At 40.2% G+C, this 24,179-nt stretch overlaps 1 long non-coding RNA gene across 2 annotated transcripts; it reads left to right on the forward strand.

Annotated features, from left to right (window-relative positions):
• The first annotated feature begins 9,417 nt into the window (after nucleotides 1-9,417).
• On the forward strand, nucleotides 9,418-12,139 carry LOC128451019 (uncharacterized). 2 transcript variants are annotated; one of them, XR_008340063.1, is made up of 5 exons: nucleotides 9,418-9,536; nucleotides 9,958-10,140; nucleotides 10,760-10,846; nucleotides 11,597-11,744; nucleotides 11,978-12,139. It is a non-coding gene; the product is annotated as an uncharacterized LOC128451019 (long non-coding RNA). The 2 variants fall into 2 exon arrangements; XR_008340062.1 differs by lacking the exons at nucleotides 11,597-11,744; nucleotides 11,978-12,139 and adding an exon at nucleotides 10,974-11,504.
• Nucleotides 12,140-24,179: the final 12,040 nt, after the last annotated feature.

A 24,179-nucleotide genomic window follows, 5' to 3' on the forward strand; every position in this document is an offset into this window, starting at 1 on the left:
CTGCCATAGGATGAGAGGACTGTGTCAACATGACGTCACTTCTTTGTGGGAGTGAAATTCAAAGGACAATGAACAGAGAAGTTCTTTCTGAACAAACCTCTGCTCAGTATTGGCCCATATTCACAAATCACAATTTGTCTGATAGGGCTTAACAACGTGTGACATCCTCTGTCCTTAACCCTCAACAACAGTAATCAAAAACTACCCCAAAAAATCCTGTTAACGGAACACAATTATGATACCTCAGAGAGTGTCACATGTGAGGGATCCCTCTTTGGAGAGGTGTATCAGTGTATTTTCTACAAAAGAAAATGTCCAATAGAGACGAAAGGAGCATAAATGGTTTGTAATGATGGTAGAATATGTGGTTCTAATAAAGGAGGTTATAATATATTAATGTCTTCTTTTCTGGGGTTGTAACAAAGCAAGCTACTGGGAGAATGACCACACATTGTGCAGCCTTTACTGTTTTTTCAGAGAAAGTGCTGTCTGAAGAGGGGATAACATCAAATAATGTGAAACCTGGATGTTGAAATTTTGTCAGCATCGTTGGATCCAATCCGCCACGGAGCACATGTGGCCACACATGCAGACATATGTTCCTTGAGGAGATTAACCAGAGCCTGAATGCAAATCATATTAAGAAGTGAAGTAAAGCGCATTTAATCCACTTTTCCCTGTCCGGGCTGCAGTATCTGGAAGCATTGCTAAGCAGGTTACTCCATTTTTGAGAGAATGAATGGACGGACCCATGCTTCCTTTCATGACAGACTGACACGTTCCAGTTATTCAAAGGTGATTCTTCTTACTGTAATTTCAAGCAGGAAGAGTGTGAAAGTGAAATTTGGACAGATGGAATGTGTGTGTGTGCACTCATTTTTGTCCCCTCTTAAGGACCTTTTCCATTACAAACCCTGGTCCTGTCAGGACCAGTAGACCTCATAGGGACAATAGCCTGGTCCTAATGAGGCTGACATGCAGACACCCCGACACAGACCCAGCACATGTCGCTGACCCTCTACAATTTAAACTTCCTCTTCTTCTTTGTTCGGTTTATTGGCGGGTGCCGACCAATGTCAAGGTGAATTATCATGTATTCTTCTTCTACTTCACTGCTTGGCCCACGTTGGTTTGTTTGTAGCCACCTCCAAATTATCAACACTGATTAACACATAATGATCTGCTCTCTCAGTCTCTAACTCATGCTCGCAAGACACACATACCCACACACACACATCATCAGATACCCCATCACACATGTTGTATTTTACACACAGAGTGGTAAAGTGTGATCCAATCACACGCGGTCACGATAATCACACCCTCACACCATCTAGACCAGCAATTAATTTTTCTGGTCTCCTAACTCGCCCTGGATCTGCTGTGGTGGACATAGCCATGCTTGTCAGGGAGGGCTGTAACTTTTTTACTTTGAAACTCTAACATTAAAGCAAACATGTGAAGAAATGTCAATATTTGATCTGATCTGATGGAAATTCACATTAAATAAGCACCAACATTTGACAGTCTAGTTTGCCCTGTGATCCAGCAGAGGGTGCAATAAAATGTCATTATCAGCTTGCCCCTATAACCAAGGAACGCTTCTTTACTATGAAGATCACTAGCGAGCAAAGCTGGCATTATATCTGATGCCTTAGACTTCATTGGCTTGCTCATCTTTAAAGCACTCCATGTAACACAGAAATAATTCAACTGAAACGGCCCAACTTAATGGATAATGGTGTTTCATAGCAAAGTGGATGGAACTACAGAGATAAGTGTGAAGATCCAGCAGCTTTGACTCAAAGGCAAACAGAGAGTGTAGTTAGGCAACAAGTAGCTCAGAGGCAGGCGGATCCAGGAGACACGGACACGTGGTTCATCAAAAACACAAACACGGTTCATGTCTGGTCTTTATCCACATCTCCAACCTCTCCCTTGCTCTTTTCATCTCCTCGTCTGTCTCTCACCATCTCGCTTTGCCTTCTCCCTTTTGCATCCTGTCACACGCTCCCACTCTCTTCCCCTCGCTCTCTGTGTTTGTCTGGCCCTCGCTCTGGATGATCCACAGTTAATGCAGTTCATTAGCCATTTTGTCAAATGATATATCTTTCTTGCTCTGTGTTCATACTTCCCTCTTTCTATGTTCAACACATTAAGCTATCATCCATTCATCCATACAAATAGCGATATTTTTATCCACACATATATCCATCCACACATATATCCATCTGTTCATCCATACATAGATTAATTCATCCACAATGAACAAGCGATTATCTGCCACAATAAACCACTTTGTAAGGCTTTCACCACTTGCAGTGTGTATGTGTTTTTTTCAAGTGTGTGTCTGTGTGTGTTAGTGCTTGTCTTTTTTTGCATTTAACTATTGCTTTGATTGATAGGCTGCTTTGCTGTATCTATTATTGACATGAGAATGTGTGCTTTAATGTTAATGTATTCACAGTGCCATTGTTTACCTATAAGTGTGTTTGTGTCAGTGTGTCTAACAGAGATTTATGAGCTGCAATATTCTAAGGAAACTGCATAAGAGATGCAGTAATAACCAACCTGGGATGCTACAGTAAATATTTGGAGACTAGACAGATAGGACATTTTATCTCCTACACAGAATTTGTCCTTCTGCCTTTGTTGTGGAGTTGAGCCTCTGTGCGGCTCACCAGAAAGTTTAGGATTCAGCTCATATCTACATACAGAGCACTTTTACTTTACGACTATAGATGTGTGCTATGGTAGAAGCAGAAAATAGGTTGAACCCTGGTCCCGGCCATGCAGGGGGTGGGGGTTATATTCAGTATACATCCATAGGGTTGACTGGCTGTGAGTCACAGCTTCTCCAAAGATCCAAAATTGTGTGATTCTGTTGAGCTTCTGTGTTCACATTATTCCCAGGTTCAATATAAAAAAAAAAAACTTTACACAATTCTCTGGGAATGCTCTGAGTTTGCTTTTGCCTGACTTCTCCCTCTAGCTGTCAGATCTGCAGTCTCTGAACAGATGTCTGATTAAGACCTGCTTTGATTAATACTTCTCCCTCACCAGATATTACACATGCAGTTAAATTTCCCACAAAGACTTTCAGTCTCAGTAAATTGCATTAGATGTACAAATAAACGGTTTGCATCCTCCCCTCCAAATATTTGGCACACTTTGCAGGGATTACTCACAATGAAAACCAAATTACATAATCATGCCGATAAATCTGCAGTAAATGAAGGCAAGTCAAGAAGCAATATAAAGTAATCAACAGTCTGGTAACAGTGTTATTTTCATGCAATACGATATTTAATATGATAATATAAGGGTAATTCTTAGCTCCCTGGTCTAGATGGGGGAGAATCCGCTACAGTTAAGATCCTTAAAGTATTAGGCTCCATCCATACTATTAAGTTTTCATTGAAAACAGCATTTTCAAACTTAAACGATCTGTTCACATGGGTATTTTGATGTTATTTCATGTGTGCCTTATTTTGTATTTCTAATGTGCTCATTATTTAAAAAGAAAACAAATTCGATGATGATGTGATGACTTTTACTTTGCTGACATCGTCACACTACAGTTTTAATTTCCAGCTGAAACAAAGCTCTAAGTCAACTTCATCGTTCTTTGTGCAAAAACTGTTATTTACAAAGCAAGGTTCATTTGCAACAAAAAAAATAAGCAAACGCAGCATAATGGTACAAGTACAACTGTACTCTAGTGCAGATGATGTACTATTGGACCGTGATTCATTAGACTATAAGGTTGGTGTTTGTGAAGGTGTGAGTTGCTTGTTGGATGTGTTTCTTTCAGGTCAGTACAGCACTAGGCCAATAGGCTCTGTCTGTACTGTTCTCTGCAGCTACCTCTGTGCAACAGAATCATCACATCATGATTGCCTCTGTGGCTTTTGCTATCTTTAACCACAGGGCTTTGAAACAGGCTGTAGCAGCTGAGCTGATAACGTGGGCTTCCAGTCACAAGTGAGGATAGATCCCGGTAAACTCAGAGTTACAGAGGCAGGAGTGCAGGTTATTTTAAATCTAAGGATATCATGAATTTCCAACTCTTGAATAGAAGAGTGAATGTGCTCTGATTTGTACTCATACATGAATAGTGCTGGGAAGTAGGGATGGTACATCTAGCGACAGCAGTAGTTTCAAAGTCCTGCACACCAACATAGTGTAGATGTTTTCACTTGTGGCTGATGAGAGCTATGTTGAGATTGAGGTTGGGTGGAGCAATTATAATTACGTGAGCTGTTTTCAGACATGACCTGCAGAAATGGGTGCGGACATAATGTAGAAATTGTGCTGCAGAGATCATGTGTTTACTTCACATCTACACCGGCTTTGGCTCTTTCTCACACAAACTCTCTTGATGTTTGAACCTCGTCAAAGGAATCTGAACAAACTGGATGTCATGTCAAACTTGATTTTTACATAGAGTGACAGCCCTATCACCTGTAACACTCAAATTCACCTGAGTGGGATTCCGTTGACTACATTAGCAGCTTTTGAGTGGCCAAGTTTTCATAATCATGAATGTTTCCAGGAGCAAGCTATTCTACTACCTCCATTTAACCCCTTACTGCCTGAATTAATTTCCAATTATATAAACAAATTATTATTTGTGTTTTTGGCTGTCAAACAGATGCTGAATTAAGTGGAGATTGTTAATTTCAATATAGTATATACAATAGATAATACATTTAGGTATGAGGCAAATTAGCGACATTAGGCATAATGGGGCATAACCTTAATTTCATCAAATTTCCAGCCTCTGGTATGTAGATTATATTATTGATGCTGCTTTTGCTTGAAATTGAATAACAACATTTGTTTCTGTACAATCATTGCTGTTCCATCATCACAGTATTTCAAATAAAGCTTAATACCTCAAAATAACTTTGCTGCACAGTCCCAAGGGGCTAGTATGTATTTTCCACTCCGACCACTAGATGGCAGCAGATTGCTTCATATACCTTCCTTGGTATGTGTAGTATTTGCACCATCAGGCACTGAATGGGGTTTTAGGCAAATTCGCGACATTCGTCCACAAGGGGTTAAAAATAGTAGTTTGAAGGAGCTTCCCCATCACAGCTTGAATCATTGCGATGTAGTTCTCTGTACTGTTGAACAAAGGCTCTTACTTCTCTGGTTTTTTCCTGGATCTGACAGCGAGCATTAGAATATATTTCTATTCCTTCATATATTTTAGTAATATGTTGTGATGGATTACCTGGTCATGCTAATACGCTACTACTGCTGCAAACGTTCCGAATTTGAAAATGGCTTTGCACTAATCAGTTGTAATCAAGAGTATATAGTAAGAAAGAAGGCCATGTGATAGAATCCACTCGTTCCGTGATGCCAGCTTAAATAAGTGAATGAGGACGTTGTCAAATGTATTCCTTTGTTTTCATCCTTATTGGAATGAGTGAATCTTCACACACACAAGCTGCCAATGTAGATACAAGACTGGCAGGAGTTGCTCAAAAGCTACATTTAATTGAACTTATTCTTTCCATGTCTGACTCATGCACATATGCATGCCCATGCTCATACACACACACGCACAGAAAAAAACATCCCCTTAAAGCAGGGGTTTTCAACCAGGGGTCCGCGGCCCCCTGGTGGTCCGCGACGACATTGCAGGGGGTCCGCGAAATTTGCTTTGATATTTCAACACATTTCCAGATTACTCTTGAATATCATGAAAAATATTTAAAATAAGAAAAATATAAAGGTGATGAGGGGAACCTTGAAACCGGCTTGGGGCTAGAAACTGCCATTAGTTTTCCCCTGTGCATGTGTGTTAAAGGTAGATGTAGAAGAGCGGTTGAGCTAGGTAGAAAAAAGGTCTTGGAGATATAGTTTGTATAATGGGAATTTTTATTTTCCCAAAAAGAAGGCCCAATACGGCAGAATTAATAATGAAAATATTAAATAAAAACAGAGCGAAAAACTAATACTTTGTAATAAGAAAAATAAAATGGCATAATAGCCAAAACAATAATTGCAATAAGAGTCAACTTAACACGTTCGCTGGTTGAGAAACAATTTCTTAAGAGAGCTCTAGACACACACACAGAAGTTCTACTCACGCAGTAGGTGGGATTTGCTGCTGGTGATCATGAGGTTAAACTTAAGTAGGCCTCAATTGTTTGTGTGATATTGTATGATTATCATTTGTGACATATTCTGCATTACTTTGTCATGTTCCCTATTCAGTTGTAGCCCCAGTTTATGTTGATCACCGTTACTTTAACGTTCTCTCAACATGTCAGCTACATGTCTGTTCATTTAAGTCATGAACGTTATATATTGACGTACATATGGTTCTGAGATGCAATACAACTACAAACTGCATTTTAATTTTGTTTTCAATTCTTAAGCACTGAAAATCAACCGTTTTTTGTTTTTTAACACATTTTTGTAGATTTGTGTGAGGTTTTTAAATAAAACCAACATGGAAAACCAAATGTAAAAGATTCCTTCTATCCACTTGCACGCAAACACACACACACACAAACACACACACACACACACACGTAGGCACGCCAGTGGGCCGCGGATTACTTTCTAGTCAGAATGGTGGTCCCTGGGACAAACACAGTTGAAAACCCCTGCCTTAAAGCCTTAGCTGGGTCAAAGAGGTAGCAATTAGGGATGTCACACACCATCACCTTAATTAGAAAGGAGAATAGGGAGACAAACAATTTGACAAACACAGTGATGGCCTTACACATGGATAAACAGACTTACACATACAAAGTTGACTAACAGATGTTGGTTGGATTCACACTGGAGGAAAGGAAAATTCAAAAACACTGTGTTAGAGGAGACGGAGAGCTGAACAAATCAGGAGAGACAGACGGAGACACGGAGGGACGTGTGAGATGTGGAGACATTGTCTACTCTAGACACAGGACGTCACAAAGCTAACCCACACACTAATGAGGGGCCATGCTAATTGAGGCGACTAATTAATCTGTCCTGCTGCTAAATAATCCAATTCTAGCCCCTGTGTCAATCTGTCATACTAATAGCTATACAGTCACATACCCACACACACACACACAGTGGCTAAACGCACACGCACAGAAGTCTACTTGCAGCAACATACACACACACACAAACGTCTACACATACTGTACAGACTGATGTACATTGACAGATAAGAGGTGCAGTGGTCACCAACATTTTCGAGCCCGTACGTAAGCCAAGATCCACCCCCCCAAAAAACCCACCTAGGAGGGTCATATTAAAAAAATGTTGCAATTTCTGTTAAGGGCTGAATGTATGAGCATTAATATACACAAGAAAAGGCAGTTGTGAAACTTTATCTATTTAATGCAAAATATTCACATTCATTTATATATACCTAGGCTTCAGGTTAACAATATATTCTGCAAAGTTCTGCTACTGCAGCAACATTTTTTTACAAATAGGCTTTGACTTGAATATGGCAATAAATGTGACTATTTCCTTTCCCGTGTACTCAAATAAATACCAGTACGATAAAAACTTCTGCTCCTCCAAATATTTCAGAAAAAAAATAATGGATTTGGTCAACTGAAGTCCTTTTATTTTGAAATGCATACAGAAAGTGTTGCAACTATTTAGGTCCGGTACATAAATTCCTCAGATAAACATTAAAGCTCTGGTAAAAGATAATTTTCGGTGTATATTCTTCTGTGAAACAAAATGTTTATCTTTCTATGTCACAAATGTATTTACAACACTTACTGAACCCGTTTCAAAGTAAAAGCACTCCAGTGTGTTCTACGGGGCTTTGATTGTTATCATCTTCACACCGTAGAGTCCTGACATTTAGTTTAGTACATAATCCGACATGTATTGAAGGAAATGCAGTAGATAAACCAGCCACTCTGCCGTCAGTAGCGGACACACAGCTTGAGTGAACAACAGACAACCGACTCACAGCTGATCTGCGTTGCAACCGCAGCCAGTGTCTCCAGAGATTTACAAAGGTGAAAACTGTCAAATTCAACCGGTAGATAGCGAATTCATCCATCCATTCATTCTCCTCACTCTTTATTAGATTTCTCCACTGGCTCATAGGAGTGATATTCCTGGTCGGCGACACAACAGTCAATAGGAACTGCTAATTATTCTACAATATTTACCTTAAGTCACAAGTCACAATGTGGACTACATCAGGTTTAAAAGATATTTTCTATTGTGCAGTGGAAATATTATTTATTCATCCAGATGCTTAGTTGGTTGTTACTGCCCCAAATCTTCACTGTGGATTAACTAGTGCTATGTTTTTTCTTTAAATATTTGAACAAAATCAGCTGTAATAAGTTCATAGTTAATGGTAAATGATCTGTTTCCAAGTGCTTTTTTAGCCCTGATGACCAGTCAAAGCTCTATACATTACAGTTCTGCCATTCACACACGTTCATACAGTGAATCTACAGTATGTGCTGCCATCTCTTCCTCATCACTCTTACAGTGCTGGCACAGCTGTCAAGGCACTACTGGGGTGTCAGTATGTTGCCTAAGGACACTTCCAATGATGCTCTGGTTAGTTAACGACCTGCTCTGCCTCCTGAGCCACAGTCGCCCCCAATGAACAGATGTCCTCCTCCCACGAGTCTCTGAACGCAGACTCCTGGCACCCCCCTTTCTGTCTCTTTTCACAGGATTACTATTTGTAATTCTTTCAAAGGTCTTACATCACTGCCACCAATTGCTAAGAGATACTCACAAAACTTTAGGTGTGTTGTTCCATTTTTGTGCTGCACTGTTTTCCAGCATTAATCCCAACTGGTAATGGCTCAGTGACAGATCATGTAAAACCAACCCAGTCTCATCAGAAAACGTTCAATGGCAACGTTGGTCCACTTGGAACTACGTTACCATCTCACAATCTGGCCTCTCAGATTGTGAGATGGTAACATTTAGTCCTCCCATTGTTTTGCATTGGCGTGTTCTCAGGTCACGTGACTCTCAAGCGCCCGTCTGCGGAGAGGAAAACATGGCGGAGATTCCTTGTTTTTTCAGATAAAAATATAATTTTGTAACTTAGTTTGGGCATAAAAATACATTCTGACACCATTTCTAGCGAGAAATGTGCTCTTTGCTTCCACAGTCTTCAGCCAGTTCGTGCTTATGATAAATATTTTAATAGTTATCACGCATGTTTTTATCGTTGCTATGACGGTTGCCATGCCACCACGGCGCAGCTTGGTGTTTAAATCACAGTCCCTGCGTGGTGTCCTTCAGTGATCGTGAATGTTATTCATGTTATATAATAGTAATATTTGAGGCTAGATTACATCTCTAATGAGAAGGAACCTGCGAGTCTGCTCATACCGAGGCCGGCCCGAGTGCGCGAGCCGAGCGGCCCGAGCGGCGCGACCCGAGCGGCCCGAGTGCGCGAGCGGACATGACGTGTGGCTGTCGTAAAAACCCTATTTGTAAACAACCAGTCCTTTTAACTCGGGGCTGCGTCATAAACACGGAGCGCTTGGAAGACCACGATGTCATCTTCCTTCTGTCAGGTAAGTAGTTTATTGTTTTTAAAGATCGTTACGATCTAGGTTTACAGTCCGAGTGCGGAGAGAGTCCGTCAATCCACACTATGGACGCTGTTCATCAGCTAATACGCCATTGTTAGCCACACGCTTCAGCCCACGGTAGCCTGTGCTACCTGGGAGGTGAATACATGGTTGTTGAAACCATATGTTAAAACCAGTTCAAGACGCTTAGCTCATCATTGAGGGACGCTACAATATAAATATAAACATGAATTTTATTTATGAATGCTTTAGATTAATAAGGAGTGTATTTCTCTACTATTACTCCACAATATCAGGTCAATTTGGTTTAATGTATAGTATGCACTATGACAATAATGTGTTCATGTTATGGAGTTGCGATTCATTTTATAAAACAATTGCTATGTTCTGTTTTTTAATCAAGGAGGATCAAAGTGAAGCTACAGGAGTTTCATTAACGTCAACAACTTGGACCGAACGGTTTGTTTTGCTTGATGAAGAGCAGGAAGGGCAGCCTGGAGAGAAAGAGAAGCCGGGTTGAGCCCACTACCATCATCCATGTACCACGAGGAAGATGAGGGAGAGAAATGATCCTACCATTAAAGAGGTACTTTTAAGTTACATACCAGAAAAACCATTTTATATAATTTGCCAAATATAAATTTTTATTAAATCCCCAAAGTACGCTTGCTGAAATACAAGTTAATATCACACTGAAAGAATTTTGATCAATCATGCTTCCCTGCTGTGATTGTTTAACTGGGAAAACAACTTTTTCCACAGGAAGGCAAGTAAATTTAAGGAATACATGTGCAAAGTTTTCCTCTGTTATGTATAATGATGACCCCCATCAAACATAATGTTAGCAATCTTTACACCTTTTAATTTATACTGATTATTTCTGTCTACATGTGTGAATTTGCCTTCATTAGTTTCAGAAAAGAGCGATGATGTATCGGTCAGTGGGCGGCAGCACGAGGCTCCGCAAACTAGTCTGTAAGCAAAGCAGACGAAGGCATCGAGGTTGCGGCCTGCCATCATTGTTATTTTGCTTAAGGGACTGAATATGTTTCATGCAGAAATATTAGCATTTCCCTTATATCTACCAAAACTGCTTGTTTCACAGACTGCAGTTTTGTTTTGATCCGATGTGGTGTGCAAATACAACCGTATCTGCAATGGGTTGTGGGGCATTAACATTTGTAACTCTAATTTTGTTTTGACAGACTGTGAAAAGAACGTTGAGAACATCACCACTCTACAGGAAGACACAGTCCAGTAATGGGTGTCAGAAGTTCAGTAGTGAACGACAGGTACTGTGGAAAAATGTGTGTCATTGTTGTACAATGTCCTTTGACTCTGTTTACACAAGGTTAACACAAAAAGGTTTGATTGTAAAGTGATGTTGGTATGAATTCATGTTATTCTCCTCTTCACAAGAAACAAACAATCCAAATTACCTGCAGAAAGCCCTTGATGGACGCTTCAGCTGCATTGTCAGACTGGCCAGACAGCAAGATGCCAACTTTAATGCCAATTTATTTGTGTAACATTCTGTGACCAAATGTATAGATAACTTTTTGTAGATTGTAAAAATAGATAACCCATTTATTACAAAAAAACTACACTAGAATTACCGCACTGCGTTGTATGACTCCGCTAACCAGTGCAGTGTCCGTCTACATATTTCTACATATTTTCTCTCATATAAATGACACTGTATCTCTTGACAACTGAAACCATAAGATGAGGTCAGTGTGGCCTTGACCTTTTTACTTTAAGACAAATACAAAGTTAGACAATCCGAAAACATGCAGTTATGCCTCCGGCGACTCGCTATTGCAGAGGCATTAAAACCGTAGTGTAGTAGATTGGATTTTATTGGTGTTACATTGGACATCTTGTATGGGTACACCAAAAAATATATTTGGTTTCACATTCTAGATGGCAATAAGCAGAGTCATCAAATATAAAAAATATTTCTGTAGAAAAGAAAGCCCTGTATGTATACATACACACAAACGCACTATTGAGACGTTTTGTTTTTTATCATATATTCTCAGGCAGTACTGATGCATTTACTGAGAGGGGACGTGAGGGCCTACTCTGCGTGCTCAGAGTTCAAGCCCAGCAGGCTGCAGCGGGCCTGACATATTCTGGAACAGCAGCCCAGTCTTTGGATGACTCCTCTGAAGATGAAAACATGGCGAGGTACTTCTCCACTGATGAAGAACTGTGAGGGGTGTGATTAGCTACACTCTCTTGCTACAATGCTACTCATGCTACTCCCTGGCAGCCTTAGGAAGGCATTAGCTTGCTGTGTGGTAGCTGTTAGCTTCAGCATTTTTAGTTTTTAGTGGCCTGTCTGACGTTTATGTTTAAAAAAAAAAATCAGAGGGAACCATCTTCATAATTTAACACTATGGTTTGTTTGTGTCCTTCAGTTCTTCTCAAGAGAAGCAGTACAGGTGTGCCTCAGCTCCACGCTCCCTCCTGCAGCCTCCGCTCCTGATGCTAACCTCATGTCTCCGTCACACCAAGCAGCAGACCTGGAGTGACAGACCTTTCTCCAGAGCTGCCCCCTCCCTCTGAAACCCCCCTCTCCAAAACACTATTTGTGTAGTTTTTTAAAGTATTTTTTGCATGAGAATTGTTGATCATATCATTTCCAGCAGATGCCTTAATATAATGTTTGTGCACAATAAATGACATTGATCATAACATAATGGTATTTCCTTGCACTTCTACACCATGATATTGGCAGATAAGATGCTGATTACATTAAAGCAGTGAATGCTCTTCTTTAAGCAACATAAACAAACAATGATCCAATGAATCTGAAGTAGAATGGGCACATTACATTCTGTAGAGAATCCCTCAGTTATGGAAGTCAGAAAATAACTTTCTTTATCTGAGGTTCCAGTCATTTATAGTCACAGCAAAGCACACAGGTCTGGTTGTCTAGGGACACCCATATCATTGTTTAAGATGTGTAACATCAAGTTTGTGTTTCAGTGCAAAATTAGTCATTAGTCAAGAGTTCACCCTCTTGTTTACATTAAAATTAGGTGACCCAGATGTTTCACAATGCATCTGATAAGGTCTTATGAGAAACATTCTTAACATTAAAGAAATCAACACAGAGGCTAGCAATAGATGTTTGACTTTAATCCGTAGCTGGTAATCAGCGGCCTGACTTATTCAAATACATTAATACTACAATGAATAAGGCAGGGGTTTTCCATCAGAAATCATTTCTGGGACATTAATTTAAAAGATCTCCAGTATAAGCAAATGTGTTCTAAAATTGGTTTACATCCAACTGTGAGGCTGTCCTGGCACATGGAAATAAGATATATATATATTGTTTGTATTAACTTTCCCTCAGTTTAGTACTTGCACTACTTGAAAAGCTCTATATAAATAAGATGTATTAATGTTTATACATTGCCCTCTAGTATATGTTTTCCTAAAAGTCACTGTAGATACAGAAATAACAGTATGGTTCAGGTGACAGTGAGTGGAATGTGAAGGTAATTTCAATGAGCTCAAGAGAAACATAACGTGACGATATAGTTGATTTCTGATAGATAACCCCTGCCTCATTCATTGTAGTATTAATGTGTTTGAATAAGTCAGGCCGCCGATTACCAGCTACGGATTAAAGTCAAACATCTATTGCTAGCCTCTGTGTTGATTTCTTTAATGTTAAGAATGTTTCTCATAAGACCTTATCAGATGCATTGTGAAACATCTGGGTCACCTAATTTTAATGTAAACAGGAGGGTGAACTCTTGACTAATGACTAATTTTGCACTGAAACACAAACTTGATGTTACACATCTTAAACAATGATATGGGTGTCCCTAGACAACCAGACCTGTGTGCTTTGCTGTGACTATAAATGACTGGAACCTCAGATAAAGAAAGTTATTTTCTGACTTCCATAACTGAGGCATTCTCTACAGAATGTAATGTGCCCATTCTACTTCAGATTCATTGGATCATTGTTTGTTTATGTTGCTTAAAGAAGAGCATTCACTGCTTTAATGTAATCAGCATCTTATCTGCCAATATCATGGTGTAGAAGTGCAAGGAAATACCATTATGTTATGATCAATGTCATTTATTGTGCACAAACATTATATTAAGGCATCTGCTGGAAATGATATGATCAACAATTCTCATGCAAAAAATACTTTAAAAAACTACACAAATAGTGTTTTGGAGAGGGGGGTTTCAGAGGGAGGGGGCAGCTCTGGAGAAAGGTCTGTCACTCCAGGTCTGCTGCTTGGTGTGATGGAGACATGAGGTTAGCATCAGGAGCGGAGGCTGCAGGAGGGACCGTGGAGCTGAGGCACACCTGTACTGCTTCTCTTGAGAAGAACTGAAGGACACAAACAAACCATAGTGTTAAATTATGAAGATGGTTCCCTCTGATTTTTTTTTTTAAACATAAACGTCAGACAGGCCACTAAAAACTAAAAATGCTGAAGCTAACAGCTACCACACAGCAAGCTAATGCCTTCCTAAGGCTGCCAGGGAGTAGCATGAGTAGCATTGTAGCAAGAGAGTGTAGCTAATCACACCCCTCACAGTTCTTCATCAGTGGAGAAGTACCTCGCCATGTTTTCATCTTCAGAGGAGTCATCCAAAGACTGGGCTGCTGTTCCAGAATATGTCAGGCCCGCTGCAGCCTGCTGGGCTTGAACTCTGAGCACGCAGAGTAGGCCCTCACGTCCCCTCTCAGTAAATGCATCAGTACTGCCTGAGAATATATGATAAAAAACAAAACGTCTCAATAGTGCGTTTGTGTGTATGTATACATACAGGGCTTTCTTTTCTACAGAAATATTTTTTATATTTGATGACTCTGCTTATTGCCATCTAGAATGTGAAACCAAATATATTGTTTGGTGTACCCATACAAGATGTCCAATGTAACACCAATAAAATCCAATCTACTACACTACGGTTTTAATGCCTCTGCAATAGCGAGTCGCCGGAGGCATAACTGCATGTTTTCGGATTGTCTAACTTTGTATTTGTCTTAAAGTAAAAAGGTCAAGGCCACACTGACCTCATCTTATGGTTTCAGTTGTCAAGAGATACAGTGTCATTTATATGAGAGAAAATATGTAGAAATATGTAGACGGACACTGCACTGGTTAGCGGAGTCATACAACGCAGTGCGGTAATTCTAGTGTAGTTTTTTTGTAATAAATGGGTTATCTATTTTTACAATCTACAAAAAGTTATCTATACATTTGGTCACAGAATGTTACACAAATAAATTGGCATTAAAGTTGGCATCTTGCTGTCTGGCCAGTCTGACAATGCAGCTGAAGCGTCCATCAAGGGCTTTCTGCAGGTAATTTGGATTGTTTGTTTCTTGTGAAGAGGAGAATAACATGAATTCATACCAACATCACTTTACAATCAAACCTTTTTGTGTTAACCTTGTGTAAACAGAGTCAAAGGACATTGTACAACAATGACACACATTTTTCCACAGTACCTGTCGTTCACTACTGAACTTCTGACACCCATTACTGGACTGTGTCTTCCTGTAGAGTGGTGATGTTCTCAACGTTCTTTTCACAGTCTGTCAAAACAAAATTAGAGTTACAAATGTTAATGCCCCACAACCCATTGCAGATACGGTTGTATTTGCACACCACATCGGATCAAAACAAAACTGCAGTCTGTGAAACAAGCAGTTTTGGTAGATATAAGGGAAATGCTAATATTTCTGCATGAAACATATTCAGTCCCTTAAGCAAAATAACAATGATGGCAGGCCGCAACCTCGATGCCTTCGTCTGCTTTGCTTACAGACTAGTTTGCGGAGCCTCGTGCTGCCGCCCACTGACCGATACATCATCGCTCTTTTCTGAAACTAATGAAGGCAAATTCACACATGTAGACAGAAATAATCAGTATAAATTAAAAGGTGTAAAGATTGCTAACATTATGTTTGATGGGGGTCATCATTATACATAACAGAGGAAAACTTTGCACATGTATTCCTTAAATTTACTTGCCTTCCTGTGGAAAAAGTTGTTTTCCCAGTTAAACAATCACAGCAGGGAAGCATGATTGATCAAAAGTCTTTCAGTGTGATATTAACTTGTATTTCAGCAAGCGTACTTTGGGGATTTAATAAAAATTTATATTTGGCAAATTATATAAAATGGTTTTTCTGGTATGTAACTTAAAAGTACCTCTTTAATGGTAGGATCATTTCTCTCCCTCATCTTCCTCGTGGTACATGGATGATGGTAGTGGGCTCAACCCGGCTTCTCTTTCTCTCCAGGCTGCCCTTCCTGCTCTTCATCAAGCAAAACAAACCGTTCGGTCCAAGTTGTTGACGTTAATGAAACTCCTGTAGCTTCACTTTGATCCTCCTTGATTAAAAAACAGAACATAGCAATTGTTTTATAAAATGAATCGCAACTCCATAACATGAAAACATTATTGTCATAATGCATACTATACATTAAACCAAATTGACCTGATATTGTGGAGTAATAGTAGAGAAATACACTCCTTATTAATCTAAAGCATTCATAAATAAAATTCATGTTTATATTTATATTGTAGCGTCCCTCAATGATGAGCTAAGCGTCTTGAACTGGTTTTAACATATGGTTTCAACAACCATGTATTCACCTCCCAGGTAGCACAGGCTACCGTGGGCTGAAGCGTGTGGCTAACAATGGCGTATTAGCTGATGAACAGCGTCCATAGTGTGGATTGACGGACTCTCTCCGCACTCGGACTGTAAACCTAGATCGTAACGATCTTTAAAAACAATAAACTACTTACCTGACAGAAGGAAGATGACATCGTGGTCTTCCAAGCGCTCCGTGTTTATGACGCAGCCCCGAGTTAAAAGGACTGGTTGTTTACAAATAGGGTTTTTACGACAGCCACACGTCATGTCCGCTCGCGCACTCGGGCCGCTCGGCTCGCGCCGCTCGGGCCGCTCGGCTCGCGCACTCGGGCCGGCCTCGGTATGAGCAGACTCGCAGGATCCTTCTCATTAGAGATGTAATCTAACCTCAAATATTACTATTATATAACAAGAATAACATTCACGATCACTGAAGGACACCACGCAGGGACTGTGATTTAAACACCAAGCTGCGCCGTGGTGGCATGGCAACCGTCATAGCAACGATAAACACATGCGTGATAACTATTAAAATATTTATCATAAGCACGAACTGGCTGAAGACTGTGGAAGCAAAGAGCACATTTCTCGCTAGAAATGGTGTCAGAATGTATTTTTATGCCCAAACTAAGTTACAAAATTATATTTTTATCTGAAAAAACAGGGAATCTCCGCCATGTTTTCCTCTCCGCAGACGGGAGCTTGAGAGTCACGTGACCTGAGAACACGCCAATGCAAAACAATGGGAGGACTAAATGTTACCATCTCACAATCTGAGAGGCCAGATTGTGAGATGGTAACGTCGTTCCAAGTGGACCAACGTTGCCATTGAACGTTTTCTGATGAGACTGGGTTGTGTAAAACACAGTATAAAGAGACAGCAGAGAGTGATAGTATTCCGTTTAAACTAGGAATATACCAATGTCTGAAAGTTAATGAGACAATGATTTCCGAATTTGTTTACAAGTGCAGCATGATAGGTGTTGAGAGAGTAAGGAACAAAGAAAGGGATTTAATTTAAAGTTGGCAAATATCAGTTTATAGCTCATAAAGCCTCTTTTAATTCCGATTCTGGCAACATAAGTAAAAAAAGGGATAATCCATCCAGCAATGTTGCCGTGCAGTTATAACACAGGAAATTGAATTGCAACATCATCATTGTCAGTTGCTTGTTTACCTCAAATTTGTGGTAAAACTACATGCAGCTTCGAAATGCTGAATGGAAGTACCCGACCCAACACTCTCAGCAGAAAAGGTAAAACTGTGTTTGCATATGCATCATAAGACAGAGACAATGAAGTTTGATTTATTTGATACCCAGGATTTTAAGAATAAGAAAATCCTAGAAAAACAGACCTGCTGCCAAAAACTGCTGCAAAACTTTTTGAAAGTCTTTTGGAGCTCCGCTGTGTTAATCTAACATGTAGAGTCAGTGCAAGGTCCCAGTACAGCAAGATACATCAAGGCATGTCTGAGCTGGTTCATTTATGGGTCAAATTGGAATAATGTGAACAGCATGAAAAAGTTTAATTCTTTTTATATATTTGGTATTGTGACACCTCGTGTTTCCGAGCTGGTTGTTTTGTGCGAGAAGGGAATATGCTCCAGCAAAATGTTAAACACTTACAGTTGGATTTAATTGGCTCCCAATGTGACAGAAATAACTGCCTGTATCCGTCTCAAGCAGCGCAGAATATTTCCAGAGAGGATCCTGTGAGAGTCACTAACGATTCACAGTGCACTTTGTCAAAGTTTGCGAAAACTTTCCACGACGATGAAATAACTTAATGTGACAATTCATTTAAAGCCAGTATATTTCGAAGAGCAGTGCACCATGAGAGGGCCCGCTAACAAGGATACTTAGACATATTAGTGCAATTACAAACGAGCCTGACACAATGGTGCAGTGCTCCATATATTGGTAATGAACATCGACTGGATTTTAAGGTGGACGACACGTCTCTACCTCCTCCCACTATCTAGAGGTGAAGTCAAAATATCTCTGACAGAAATCCTGCTATCTTGCACTGATGATGTCATTTGGAGTCTGCCGGTAGCGATCGGGGTATTCAGCTGTCATAGTGATTTTTTTTTAGATTCACATGAAACCTGGTGCAAGGACATTTTCAGACATTTCCACTACTTTTCCAGGGAATAATTCATGGATCTTGATGAATAAAAACAGGCATAGGTAACTGATACCTATGAATGTGTGAAATGTGGTGCTTCCAGGGGACTGTTGGGTCCATCACTCTATCCCACCACTGTATTTTAGATGTTCACATGAACAATGAGTCAGATCAGTGTGTAACACAAATTTGTGCTAGAAACCAGCTTCACAGTTCCTATACAGTGTAATATTCCTCAATATTGGTCCGGTTCTTTGGACTCCACTGGAGATCAGTTTGTTCTGGATGATTGATCAAAAGAGTTCTCATGAGTGTCATCAGGACACTGGCCCCTTGAGGAATTTGTGAATATAGGTACATAGACCAAATTGTGAATATTTTAAAAGTAAACCTGAAACAAAACGAACAAAGAGAATCCGAATATCTCAGGATGAGAGTCGCCATACATGATGTAGATGAAGGTGTCAGCTTGGACAGACAAAGTGATTCTTTTGGTGCAAAGGGGGCAACGCTCGTGTTGATGTGCTTCAAACAGTTGATCACTGTAGTGGAATTCAGTTGTTACATCCTGCCTCCTGCCTCCTGCCTCCTGCCTCCTGCCTCCTGCCTGCTGCCTCCTGCCTGCTGCGTCACCCCTCACCTGAACACTCCGGAGATTTCTCAGTTCGTGTGAACCCATCTGATCTGGAGAATGTCTTGCAGGGTTCTTCATATGCTCAAGGGAAACCCCATTACACGCACATTTTCCAGAGTTCATGTCTGCAAATGGCTTTGGAGAACATTGCAAGACACGATGAGGCTCACAGCTAGATTAAAAAACATTCAACTCTTTTAAAGGATTGTACTTAAGGGGACCCCTGTTTTTATTTTAAGCATTCATTTACCATTTTCTCTCTCCTTACTGTTTCCAATCCAAACTTCTCTCTCAACACTAACTCCTTTTCTGCAGATTTAAAGCACAGTTGACTGAAATGTTCCCATCTCATTATGCTTTTAAAGGCCATTAGCAGTTGCATGTTGACACAGCACGCATATGTCTCCCCCACTCGCAACTCTGACACACTCCACTGTCGACAGTCTACTTCAATACGACTTCACAAGTTACATGCATGTACTGTGTGCGGTACATACAATATTTACATTTATTTGTAGGTGGCATGCAAACGGTGCACATCAATCTTGAACAGTATTAATACACAAAAAAAAAATCAGACATGCTCTACACATGCTACATTCCCGAACGTAAAAACATGACATTACAATGTACACACAGACACACACATGCATATAACTGTGCATATTCGTATTGTGAAACCTGTGCGTGTCTGTCGTCAGACTCTAAATTGTACCTGTCATTCTCAATCTCATTCTCTAACGATAGCCAATCAATAATACAGGAGCCACTCTCGGCTTGGCACACACACACACACGCACACAAACACACGACAAGCTGTTATAGCTTTCCTCAAAGGGCCCTTCACTCAGCTGACGTCACCCCTCTGACAGCTCAACCTCGTGGCAAACTTTTTGTGATCTTTCATTGCGTTTCTTTTCTTTTCCAGAGAGGAATATCTCACATTAATTACGTTTGAGTACTATGGCACAAATCTCTCCTGTGTCACAGTCATTAGCTTGACATGATGAATGTGTAAAGCCTGAACATTTGAAAATATTTGACAGCAGCAGCAGAGCTCGAACATCTATAGGCAGAATGCTCCGATTGAGTTAGGGACACGATGCCAAAACAAGGCTGTGTACTCTGTCTTTCATTCAGCTCAACGTCTGTATTTCACCTCAAATTGTTTTCATTCAATCTCCAAACCTGTCACATTCATCCAGCATTAGCTCAAAACATTACGTTAAAAGAACTTATGTAAGGGCCTGCTATATGGGGAAAAAACAAAACACAGCAAAAGATTGAACAAGTTTGGAGTCAGAGCTCATTCTAGTCGGTTATGGACCAGCTCTTAGCTATACTGCTATAGGTCTAGATCAGGGGTCTTCAACGTAATCAGGCCAAGGACCCCCAAACTGATGAAGAGATGGAGCAGGGACCCCTACTATATATATTGGATTAAAATGTGTTTTATATTAAACTGGACCTAGTGCCATGTTTAAACATAACTACCGTGTTATTGTGCATTCAATTAGATTAAGATACATTTATTTGTCCCAAACACATGCACAGACATGCACAGGCACACTCATGCAATTGTAGGGAAATTTAACCTGATGAAATTTAACCTCTGCTTTTAACCCATCTGGTGCAGGACACACAGAGCAGTGAGCAGCCATGTACGGCGCACAGGGAGCAGATGTTGGGGGAATAAGGTGCCTTGCTCAGGGGCACTAGACAGGGTATGGAGAATCCTCTTGGATTTTTGGACAGATCAATCAAGGTTCGTCTTTTTGTTGTTTCTCCGTGGAGTCGAACCAGAGACGAACCCGAGACCTTTTCTGCCCATAGTCCAAGTTTTCTGCCACTAGTCCACCGCTCTCCTAATACTAAGCTATTCAAATAATACACAGGTTCATATATTAATGTTTTTATTTTAAACATGTGCAAGGTATAGGAGCTGCAGTGTGTGCATTGCTGACTGAAAGATGACGTCTTCTGTCTCCATTTATCCGTTCGCTACAATATTTAGGATTTTTTTTTTTTTTTTAATTGCAGTACCTCTGCGGACCCCCTGTTGAAGACCTCTGGTCTTGATTGTCAGAGTCCTTGTGCTCTAACGTTTGCAGATCCAGGATCACAGCTGCAGCCACTTCATGATCGTGGATTTTGATTAGACCTAGATTGCTTAGCTACACAATATGTCTACCCAAAAAAACATATTTGATGAAACCTCTATCCTTAGAATATTTATTGCTTCTCACTTCATCTCTGTCGGACATTTGCTTTTTGTATCAATACTTAAAAGCGATAGTTCACCTAAAAATCCAGTCCAAGTAACACTCAGTATATGTAATTTAAAAACATGAAGTTATCATATTAGGCCAAACAATTCTGTGAGTGTAGTGTGAAACTATGTGAAAGGATTTGTCTTGGATGAGCTGGTAGAAACTGAGGTCATGTGCAGTATTCTCTGAAAATCGTCTGCTGCATTTAGAGAGGGTTAACAGAGTTTACTGACAGGCAGAATGAGATTGTTGTCTTTCTTTCCTCTTTTACTTGTGTGTAACTTTGCTGAGGTCGATATGTTGGCTTTTTTCGAGAAATATTCCCTTCTCTCTCTCAAGCTCAGCCTCGGAGGCACTCGAACACACAAACACACACAGACTTATGACTTTACTTTTGTTTTCTATTAGATTTCAATATCTTATTCTTCAGCCCAAACAGCCAATGTAGCAGCTGCACTGATGTTATGTATGCTACATGCTAGATAGCAACAGACGAACTGACCAGGCCTTTATGGGACTGTGCCTCGTTTGTCACCATAAACATCAGCTCTTTGACTTCTCCCTATCCAGTCACTAACTATCTCTCTATAACTGCACGTTCATGAAGTCAATTTAACAATTCAAGTGGCAGGGTTTTCAGCAAATGCAGAATATCTTTGTATTAATTTGCATCATTCCTGGCAAATTAGTATCTTTCTTTGGACTACGTTTCATGTTGCCTCTTGATCTTCTGATAGCACTTAACAGAAAGTTCACTTGAGTCTGACTTTACTGTGTTTTGTCAAATGTCCTGTGGATAAGAGGGTCATCCAATGATATGAGGGTCAGTGGTTCCTATCCCAACAGTTTGTACATCTAAAGCGGTTTTCAGACAGGGAGATTCTCCGGAGTTCAGTGTGGTTTCACGGACAAAGAGGTCATTAAGGCTATTTGTGATAAAGGCCAACACCAGTGTGGATGTGCTGCTGCCTACCACCTCCCACGGCGTTGTTCATGTGTGAAAGAAAAGCCCTCCAGCGTTCCTCCGAGGTTGTCAAGACAATATGAATGCTACTCTTTCTTTATCACAAGTTAATAAAGAACGGAAAAAGAAAACAAAAGCAAAGTGTAAAAAGTGAGGGTAGAAAAAACGAAGGGCAACAGCCTAACGAGAATAAATTCAAGGTAATAGATGAAAAAGGGGCCTGTGGGAGAGGATAAATAAACACTAAATGATCTCTCTAAAATAACAATTTGTCTATTCACCATCAGATTATGATGAATGTATTGGTTGTAAAAAACGTATATGGTTTTCACAGAAAGCTCTTTTCGAGTTAGTTCCATTTACTTACAAAGTGCAGATAATGTGTTTTGCATATACAGCTCTTTTGGAAGATACAGAGATATAATGTGGTTGTTACTGTGTTTGAACTAACGGAGGAGGCTTGTGTTGGCCTTGACCTGACACCACCGCATTAGCCATGTAAATTGATGTTTCAGTGAGCAACTTGAATCCCCTCAATTCTCACTTGAACCAGAAAGCTGTGGGATCTGAGACGATACCGGCACCATCTGCAGCAGCACATGAATGATTCATGCACAGCTTACTGTCCATATGGGTTGTATACAAATCAGCCGGTACTGCTGTAGAACTCCACTGCCATTGACTGATCGGGACATGCAACAAATAAACATAGTGTCCTGCTTGCAACCATATACAGAAATGGGTTCTAACTGTTGAATAGAAGTAGTAGCACGTGCTGGTAAATAAGAACTCCATATGATGTAAATTCACGAGGGCTGACTGACGATGGCGCACATGAGGGCTTGAGAGGTGACGAGGAGGAAGTGCAAGCGGATGATTCGGTGTAGGAGCGAGATGGAGGGAGTTGATCCGTCACCAGGAAAGCACCGTGTTAGATCTCAATGGTGAGGGACAGAAATAATGGAGATGCCAAGAATGAAAGGCACGAGGTCGGGAAGAGGGGAGGACAGACGCGTAACAGCAGAGAGGATGCAGGCAAGGAGAAGTGTGATGGCGACAGGAGCAGATTAAATAATTGGGGTCAATTTGACAGCAGGTCGGTTTAGTATGTACTAACACATATAGGAAATCTCCACATTTTGCACATACTGTTGATGTTGTACTGGATGATATTGAAGTCGCTTTTACATGGAATTTGGTAAGCACTGTTTTAAGTTCGCTGCACCTGCTGCTTGGAATGCACTGCAAAAAACTCTAAAGTTAAAGGAGCTCATAAACCTTGAAACTTTGAAGACTCATGTGAAAGAAATTGGAGCGGCTTCATACCGCACTTGTTCTTGTTTTGGTGGGAATCCGGAGCTTTAGTCCTGTTGCCTTATCTTAAGGGATCAGGGAACTTATCTTATTTGATCTGTGTTATGTGATTTTTGTGTGTCTTGTGACTGTTGACATTTTTTGTATGCTGCTGTCTTGGCCAGGCTTCCCTTGGAAAAGAGGTCATTGTATCTCAACGGGACCGACCTGGTTAAATAAAGGCAAATAAAAAAAATAATAAATAAAAAATTCCTAAACTGATGCCAATGGGAATGTCATAAACCAAAGTACTGATGAGAGGCTAGATGAAAAGTCAAATGATCACCAAAGGGAAAAAAAATCATCCTGTGGGGAACATGAATGTGTCAGGCAATTTTATACACATCAATTTAAAAGAGACATGTTAGTTAAAAAAAAATATGGCGCTAGAGGAAAAACCATTAATGATAAAGTTTAATCAACATCTCTTTGCAATCCATCAACCAGCCAAATTCAGGGGTGTATCCTCTTGGCACCATGAATATCTAGATTTATCTGCCAGTTGCTTGATATTTGTTTAAATAGAATAATCAGGCGATAGGCAGATCCACAAGGATTCATCAATTGCTGATCATGACTGTCAAAATGACTTTTGCAAAATGTTCATTCCAATCAATTTT

Source organism: Pleuronectes platessa, chromosome 11 (assembly GCF_947347685.1).
Source record: "Pleuronectes platessa chromosome 11, fPlePla1.1, whole genome shotgun sequence".
NCBI classification, from domain to species: domain Eukaryota; kingdom Metazoa; phylum Chordata; class Actinopteri; order Pleuronectiformes; family Pleuronectidae; genus Pleuronectes; species Pleuronectes platessa.